Source organism: Carlito syrichta, unplaced genomic scaffold (assembly GCF_000164805.1).
Source record: "Carlito syrichta isolate Samal-C Ts95f unplaced genomic scaffold, Tarsius_syrichta-2.0.1 Scaffold169207, whole genome shotgun sequence".
Lineage (NCBI taxonomy): Eukaryota > Metazoa > Chordata > Mammalia > Primates > Tarsiidae > Carlito > Carlito syrichta.
Window position 1 is genome coordinate 528,504 of NW_007113303.1, and position 8,811 is coordinate 537,314.

General features: G+C 49.7%; 2 long non-coding RNA genes across 2 annotated transcripts in view; both read left to right on the forward strand.

Moving 5' to 3' along the window:
- LOC103252657 overlaps window positions 1-8,811 on the forward strand; it is a 19,927-nt gene that overhangs the window by 2,485 nt on the left and 8,631 nt on the right. The window contains exon 2 of the long non-coding RNA XR_503801.1: window positions 872-1,131. This is a non-coding gene — a long non-coding RNA (uncharacterized LOC103252657). The remainder of the gene's footprint in view (window positions 1-871; window positions 1,132-8,811) is intronic.
- Window positions 1,683-8,811, forward strand: part of LOC103252656 — a 10,670-nt gene continuing 3,541 nt past the window's right edge. The window contains exons 1-2 of the long non-coding RNA XR_503800.1: window positions 1,683-1,747; window positions 4,206-4,435. This is a non-coding gene — a long non-coding RNA (uncharacterized LOC103252656). The remainder of the gene's footprint in view (window positions 1,748-4,205; window positions 4,436-8,811) is intronic.

Consider the following 8,811-nt stretch of genomic DNA (forward strand, 5'->3'; position numbering starts at 1 on the left):
ATGAGATCTCGCTGCCCAGGCGGGTCTCGAACCTGCGGGCTCAGGCAATCCACTCACCTCGGCCTCCCAAAGTGCAGGATTACAGGCTGAGCCACCCAGCCCAGCTTCCTCAGGTCATTTCTATGGCTAGTTGGCGACTGATAATTTTCTAGAATATCTCCTGTGGGTACTTCTGCCTCAGGGTACAAATTTGAGTGCGATGAAGAGCTGTCCTTGAGTTCTTCTAGAGAGCAATTTTAAGATACCTTTCACCTGTTTTAGAAGGTGCTTTAAAACTGAACCTGAGGGTCATGACAGAGCTTTCTGGAACACCCAAGCTTCTTTTGACATCACATCCGCAGTAGTTTACCGCTGAAATACCAGAAAAATATTTTCTGGAGTGTCTGACTTTCAGCATTAGCTAGCAGCGCTATTTGCCAAAAACAAAAAACTCCAAAAATGCTGGGCCATCCTGACTGAACAAATACTTCTGGAATCTTCTGCACAGTTACAGATGCTGAGTACTTCCTCTATGACAGTTCCACATTAGTCATCCCCCTCTGAAGGGCCGCGGGCTCCAGCGCAAGCCACTGTCAGGTAGTCCTCTAGCGGTCCTTAAACTCAAGGGGGACTTTTCCTTCTTTTTCTCTTTGCCTGCCTTTCAACAGTAAGGAAATCACATTTCCACTTTGCACATGGCCTTCCCCTAGCCCGGCTCCTCGACCTTGGGAGCTCGACCCAGTTCTCTTTGCCACCTTCTTTGCGTGGGGTGTCTTGCTGCCCTGTATTTCTGTATTGCTTCTGGTCCCTTGAGTTTCCAGCTCATGCGAAAGCAGATGAAGACAATGCTTGAGAGGTTTTCTTTATCTGAGAAGATGTTTTCTTTTCTAAGATTATGTTACCAGGTCAGGTGAGCGGACCCTGCAATCCCGAGCCAGGAGAAGGTCTTGGAGAACCTTCCCGTTCGTTCCTCTTGGTCCCCGTGTGATTCAGCTGCCACCAGTGAGGAGGACACCTGTGACTCCTGGAACTCCTGTTTATCTTTTAGGCCAAGTACCTCTGCTAGGGGAGCTGTGGCGTACTCATCGGTAGCTTTGTTTTTGACCATTCCACATCCATCTTTCTCCTGCTTAAAACAGCAGAGGACGGAAGGTGAGTACCTTTTAGGCAAGGATGGAGACAACTGTTTCTGTGCTCATGGCTCTTTCCAACTTGCTCAGTATCTACTGAATTTTTTTTTTTTTGAGCTGGAGACTCACTCTGTCACCCAGACTGGAGGGCAGTGACTGCTTCTGGCCATCGCAGCCTCGACCTGCTGGGCCCCGGCAGTCCTTCCGCCTCAGCCTTCCCAGTAGCCGGAACTACAGGCGCGCGCTACCACGCCCGGCTCACTTTTGATTTATTGTAGAGACGAGTGCTCTCCAAGTTGCCCGGGAGGGTCTCGAACCCGTGGGCTCAGGCAATCCACTCGCCTTGGCCTCCCAAAGTGCTGGGATGACAGGCTGAGCCACCGAGCCCGGCCTGTATCTACTGAATTTAATTCAGGTTTCCTGAAAATGCCTAAACCAATACAAGGCTGCCGTGCCGAGGCTCAGATCAAACAAACCAGGCCAATTTCCCTTGTAGGCGTCAAGTTATCTGGGCTTTGCCCTGAGATCCACCTCGCCAACAACTTGAATTAAAGCAATGCCAAGGGCCCAATCTTCCGGATGGCAGCAGATGTGAACTCAGGGACCATGCTTCCTGCATGAACGGAAGTGACCCCCAGGTCTGTAAGGAGCTGACAACGAGGCTGGGGGCGGTATGCACTGGGACGCTCTGGGTGAGGGCTTTTGTCTCAGAATCTGGCTTTTCTTCGTTGGGGAGGGGCTGCTTCTCCTGCTCCAGTCCTGGTCGCCCCCCTTGCCTGGGCCTCTTCTACCCATAGAGAAGGTCTCTCTTGGGGGAACCTAGCAAGCACATTCGTGTCTCTAAATTCTCGTGGCATGTTCAAATGCTTGTTAAAAATTCTGTCTATACAAATGGGAACATACGAAATCAAACCGAAATTCTGTCTCCCACAGAAATTCCATCAAGATTCTCTCATCTCTACCAGCATGAGCCTGTGTGGTGGGTCATTTGTGCAAGCAGGTCTACGTGCCTGTTTCACAACGACAAGCCCTGCTGTGGCTCTGCAGAGGCCCCAGGCCCTTCCAGCATGTTCTTGCTGGGCAGAGGCAAAGGCAGAGAGAAGCATGGGCTCCTCCATCACCTTCAACCATACCTATTTGAAGGTGGACCCACTTGGATTGAGAAGCTTGTGTTTTTCCCTCATTCACACACACTTTGGGTATAGAAACATTCCCAAAGGCAGATCAGACTAATTCATGGACACCTTCCTCGACGGTCTTGAACCCGCGGGCTCAGGCAATCCACTCACCTCAGACTCCCAAAGGCGCCGGATTACTAGCTGAGCCACCGAGCCCAGCTAGAAACAGCATTTTGACATTTGCAGAATCACAGCCTTTTCTTGCAAGATGTACACCTGGCCCCTGCCCGTTGAGTTTACAGCGAGGACCATCGGTTCTGGCCAGGTCCCTTCCTTATTTGCAAGTGGCAGACAGAGGCAGGAAAAGGGCAGTAGCTCCTGGCTTGAGCAGAACTAACAGAGCGGATAATCGGTGAATGTACACTGGCCAGCCCTGATCCTGGAATGTGGAGTTCAGAGAGACAGTCATTCACCGTCACTACAGCCACCACTGTTTTCATCTTATTTCCTGTTTTCACTCCTGATCGGGCCACATTTCTGGCACAGGAAGGTGAGGCCAGAGTAAGTTTAGACTCGGAGTCTTGGAGGATTTGTGTCTTCCCCTTTTCTGTCTGAAACTCTTGGCGGAGAGGCAGTTTTGTACCTGCGTCCAACGTGGTGCAGCAGGCATTGGAACCAGGGCGGAGGGGAGACTAGGTAGGTACCAGGCAGTCTGCAGGCTGTGTAGCCCTGTCTGTGGACATGAGACTATGGCGGGAGGTGGTGGTAGGAATGGCTGAGAGGGGGTCTGTGGCACAGAGGAGAATAGCTCTGTGTGACCAAGCTTTAGGACACAGAGAAGGGGCCTCAGAAGCCAGCTGGGAGGAAGAGTCTCAGTGACAACAAAGGAAGAACAGGGAAGTGAGGGTCAGAAGGAGGACACTGCAGCAGGAGCAAGCCCAAGGAGCAAGCCTGCAGGGAGAGGAAGCCCCGCCAGGAGTCTGCACTCGGCAGGAATGCAATTCGTGTGCACACAAGGGTGCTGGATGGAATCTACCAGTCGATTCCTGGAACCTGGAATCTTTTCAGAGGAAGAAGCTGAAGCTGGCCGGGCGGCACACGCCTATAATCCCAGCCCTTTGGGAGGCTGAGGTGAGAGGATTGCCTGAGCCCATGGGTTCGAGACCCGCCTGGACAACTTGGCGAGACCTCTTCTCTACAATAAATCAAAAAATAAGCCGGGCGTGGTGGCGTGTGCCTGTAGTTCCAGCTTCTTGGAAGGCTGAGGCGGAAGGATCGCTGGAGTCCAGCAGCTCGAGGCTGCGGCGGCTCTGAGTGTGCCACTGCACTCCAGCCTGGGCGATGGAGTGAGACTCTTGACTCAAATAAAAAGATAGCCAGACAGGGAAGGATGGGGGGAATTACCAGCTTCTTCAGTCAGCTCTCGAATTAATGGTCAATTCAACATTTTTGTTCAATAGCTTGTTAACGTATTCAGCAAATTGGTGCAAGTGTATGTATGTGGTTTTAGACCATAAGAGCTGTCATTGTCCCTACTGTTACAGAGAGTCCCGTTTCAGATGTGTCAGTCAATAATGTGAGATCATAGCCGGGCTCGGTGGCTCAGCCTGTAATCCCACACTTCGGGAGGCTGAGGTGAGTGGGTTGCCTGAGCCCGCGGGTTCGAGACCCGCCTGGGCAACTTGGTGAGACCTCATCTCTACAATAAATCAAAAAAAATTAGCCGGACGTGGTAGCGCACCTGTAATTCCGGCTACTGGGAAGGCTGAGGCGGAAGGATCGCCGGAGCCCAGCAGGTGGAGGCTGCGGTGGCCGGGAGCAGCCACTGCACTCCGGTCTGGGAGACAGAGTGAGACTCCAACTCAAAAAATAAATAATAATGTGAGATCACTGCTCAAGTGCACAGAAAGAGGAGGCAGAGAAGTGACATGAAATCCACCCCAGAGCTGTCTCAGGACCGCTATTCTTGATTTTCCAGAAGTCCCAGAACAGCCTGTGTGAGTCACCCTGGAAAAACACGCAGCCCCACTTTCCACGGAAGCAGGCAACCAAGCCAACCAAGCCACGATTCCTGCCTGGGAGCTGCCCCAGCGTCTCTGCCAGGAGAACAAGCTGATTTGTGCTTGGGGCCTAGTCGGGGTCTGTGCCCAGTTCGCTGGAGTGAGAGGACATTGCCCAGGGTCAGGAATGCCACCAGCGCCAGCACGGGTACAGGCCAGGAGAAAGACCCCAAGATCATGATGTGCACTCAGACAGAACTGGAAGCAGAGTCTGTGACTAGGAAGGCAGGACCCAAGGTTCAGGACTCGCACCAGGACCGGGACGCAGCAGAGCAGTTTGCCAACCTCGGTCCCAAGCAGATTCAGATTCAGAGCAGGAGGGCAGCCGGACACAGTTATGTCTCCCCAAAGGAATCGGAGTGAGGCCAGAGAGGCAGCTTGCCCACTGGGAGCATCCCCAGCCAGTCTTAAACCCAGGTAGCTCCGTTGGCAACCCCCTTGCCTTCTGGAAGCCTCACTCGGGCGGCTCCTTTCACAGTCCTGATGGTAACAGGGAACATGTCCTGGTGATGTGAAAAACCCCAAATAGCTGCAAAGTGAATTCTTTTCTCTGCTTCTGGAGGGTCCGTGGCCAGTCTCCTGGCAGACGGAGAGGCAAGGGTTAAACTGAATGGGAGTCTGTGTCAGGGCCCTGCCTATTTAAATTGAGTGTCTCTGACAGCACCAGGCTCTCAGTGGATGTGACTTGGATGTTGGTAAGCCACCCGCTGGCAGATTTAGTAGGGTGAGGCCTTTTGAAGTCTAAAGTTTTGACTGCTAATCTCTGGGAAGCGTGTCACATATTACACTGCTAGAGGGTGGTGGTGTCCAAAACCAACACTCTGGTCTGCTTTTCTCGGGCCAAAGGGCTTCGTGGCACAGCAAGCAGAGGGAAGTGTGTGGCATGCACATCAGCTTTATCCGCTTGTGTTTCTTTGGTGCTGGCAACCCAAGGGCTCCACATCGGTGGAAAAAAATGCTGCAAGATTTTCAGACAGAAAGCTTATAGTGCCAGGCCTGTAAGCCGGCAGTCTTGGCATTTAAAAAACGGGTTTAGTTCTTCAGGGAGCAATGCATAGCACATGGTGCCAACCTCAGTAAGATGTCGGAGGACCAGCACGGAGGAGGCTTTTAAGATTCTCAAGTTCCATTTCACCATTTACAAATTGTCCACCATTTTGGTCCTGAGCCGATGGCTTGTTTATTGAATCCTCGTGAAATTCAAGGCGGGGAGGGAACAGTAATGTAAGAGATACCCACGAGCCTCTGTGGACACAAGTGTGTATGTCACCACTGTCCCTTTAGATATTTAGATTCACTCTTTCTCATTTCAATAACAAAACTGATCCCAAAATTAAGGCGACTGGCCTCCCTACATCCTAAACTGTTGACACCTTAAAGGCTTTTGGCATACTCTCCTAGTATCTTGGAGTTCGTTTTAAAATGTAAATGTAAAAGTGTTAGGTGAGTTTTTTTTTTAATTTTTTAATTATTATTATTATTATTTTTGAGTTGGAGTCTCACTCTTTTTGCCCAGGCTGGAGTTCAGTGGCATGCTCGTGGCCACCGCAGCCTTGGCCCGCTGGGCTTATGCGATCCTTCCACCTCAACCTTCCAAGTAGCTGAGCTGGAACTACAGGTGTGCACCACCACACCCAGCTAGTTTTTTTGATTTATTGTAGAGATGAGGTCTCACCAAGTTGCCCAGGCTGGTCTTGAACCTCTGGGCTCAGGCAATCCTCTCACCTCGGCCTCCCAAAGTGCTGGGATTACAGGCTGAGCCACCGTGCCTGATCTTTTTTTTTTTTTTTTTTTTTGAGTCAGGGTCTCTCATTCTGTCTCCCCGGCTGGAGTGCAGTGACACAATCACAGCTCACTACTGCCTCTACTTCCTGAGCTCAAGTGATCACCCTGCCTCAGCCTCCCAAGTAACTGGGACTACAGGCTCAGGCCACCATACCCAACTAACTTCTTGATTTTTTTTTTCTTTTTGTAAAGACAAGGTCTCACTGTGTTGCTCAGACTGGTCTGAAACTTCTGGGCTCAAGCAATCATCCTGCCTCGGCCTTCCAAAGTGCTGGAATAACAGGCATGAGCCACTGCACCCAGCCCTAAAATGTAACTTTTTTTTTTTGAGTTGGGATCTCACTCTGTTGCCCTGGCTGGAGTGCAGTAGTATGCTCACTGCCACTGCAGCTTCGACCTGCTGGGCTCAGACGATCCTTCCCCCTCACCCTTCCAAGTAGCTGGAACTACCGGCATGCACCACCACACCCGGCTAATTTTTTGATTTATTGTAGGGACGAGGTCTCACCATGTTGCCCAGGCGGGTCTCGAACCTACAGGTTAAGGCAGTCTTCCCCTCTCTGCCTCCCAAAGTGCTGGGATTATAGGCATGAGCCCCTGTGCCGGGCAAAAATGTCACTTTTTAAAAATAAAAACAAATGATAACTTTAGAAAAAATATTGTCAGCTATCAATGCTGTCACATACAGAGCAATTTTAAAAAGAAAACAAACTATAATGCACAGTGTTTTCTTTTTCAGTAATTCTTTAAATCATAGATTACAAAACACTTGTCTCTCATTCCTGGTTTTAGTTAGAATCTTTTTTTCCTACACACCGACAATGCTCTTATTTGAAATTAAGAATTTGTGAATGATCCTGGAACGTAGACTATTTTGACTTAAAAACTCATGTGAGGCTGGGCTCAGTGGCTCAGCCTGTCATCCCAGCACTTTGGGAGGCCAAGGCAAGTGGATTGCCTGAGCCTGCGGGTTCGAGACCAGCCCAGGCAACTTGGCGAGACCTCGTCTCCACAATAAATCAAAAATTAGCCAGGCACGGTAGTACACGCCTGTAGTTCCAGCTACTTGGAAGGCTAAGGCAGAAGGATCACCGGAGCCCAGCTGGTTGGTGCTGGGGTGGCTGTGAGTGTGTCACTGCACTCCAACCTGGTCCATGGAGTGAGACTCCAACTCAAAAAAAAAAAAGCTCATGTGGCGTCCTCCCAGCGACTGGACTGAGAAGGGTGGCCAGGAGGCATCTATCAAACACGAACTTGGCATTTATTGAGCGAGTCATCCTTACAGTGCCACCAAGATGAATAAATCTCAGACCATCCCTTGTAAGGCTTAAAGTCCAGTGTAGTCAGAATTAAGATATATAAAGTATACCCCCCCCCCTTCTAGGTATATATCTACAAGAATTGAAATCAGGATCTCAAAAGATGTTTATACACCCTGGTTCACAATAACCAAAAGCAGGAAGCAACCCAAGCGTCCATAGATAGACAAATGGATAAACAGAGTGTGGTCTGTCCGTACCGCAGAATATTATGCAGGCTTAGAAAGGAAGGAAAATCTGACGTTTGTTACAATAGGGATCCATTTTGAGGTCATTATGCTGAGCAAAAGAGGCCAGGCACAAAAAGATAGATTCATGGAGCCATCAAATCTGTAGAGCCAGAAAGTAGAATGGAACTTTCCAGGGCCTGAGGGGAGGAGAGAATGGGCGTTGTGTTCACTGGATACAGTTTCATTTTTGTAAAATGAAAGAAAGTTTTGGAGACTAGTTGCTCGATGAGGTGAATATACTTAACACTACCAAACTATAAACTTAAAAATGGTTAAAACAGGTGTGATGACTCAAGCCTGTCATCCCAGCACTTTGGGAGGTCGAGGTGAGAGGATTGCCTAAGTTCAGGGGTTCAAGACCAGCCTGGGCAACTTGGCAAGACCTCATCTCTACAATAAGTCAAAAAAATAAAATAAGCCAGGTGTGGTAGCATATGCCTGTGGTTCCAGCTACCTGGAAGGCTGAGGCGGAAGGATGAGCCCAGTAGGTCCAGGCTGCAGTGGCCATGAGCGTGTGGCTGCACTCCAGTCTGGTTGACAGAGTGAGACTCCAACTCAAAAAAAAAAAAGAAGTGGTTAAGATATAGTGAAAAAAATGTGGAAGAGTAGTATATGTAGAAAGTGATGGGAGCACAGGAAAAGCACTGGCCCAGCCTGAGAGTCTGTGATGGTTAATTTTATGTGTTCACGTGACTGGGCCAGGGGGTGCCTAGATGTTTGGGCAAACATTTTGGTGTGTCTGGATGAAATTCACATTTGAATTGGCCGACCGAGTAAAGCAGGTTTGCCCTCCACAATGCGGGTGGGCCTTGTCCAGTCAGCTGAAGGCTTGAATAGAACAGAAAACTGACACTACCCACAGTAAGACAGAATCATTTCTGCCTAACTACCTTCAAGCTGGAACACCATTTTGGGGTTTTTTTCCCCCTGCTTTCAGACTCAGATGGAAACATCAGCTTCTCCTAGGTCCTGAGCCCACCAGTGTTTGCAACTCTTCTGGTTATCAGGTCTTCGGACTAGGACCAGAATGAAGCCATTGGCTCTCCTGGATCTCCGGCTAACTTAACCTACAGTCCTGAGGGACTTGTCAGCTTTCATAATCACAGAAGCCAATTCCATATGATAAATCTCTCTTCCCATGTGCACACACACACACACACACACACACACACACACACACACACACACAC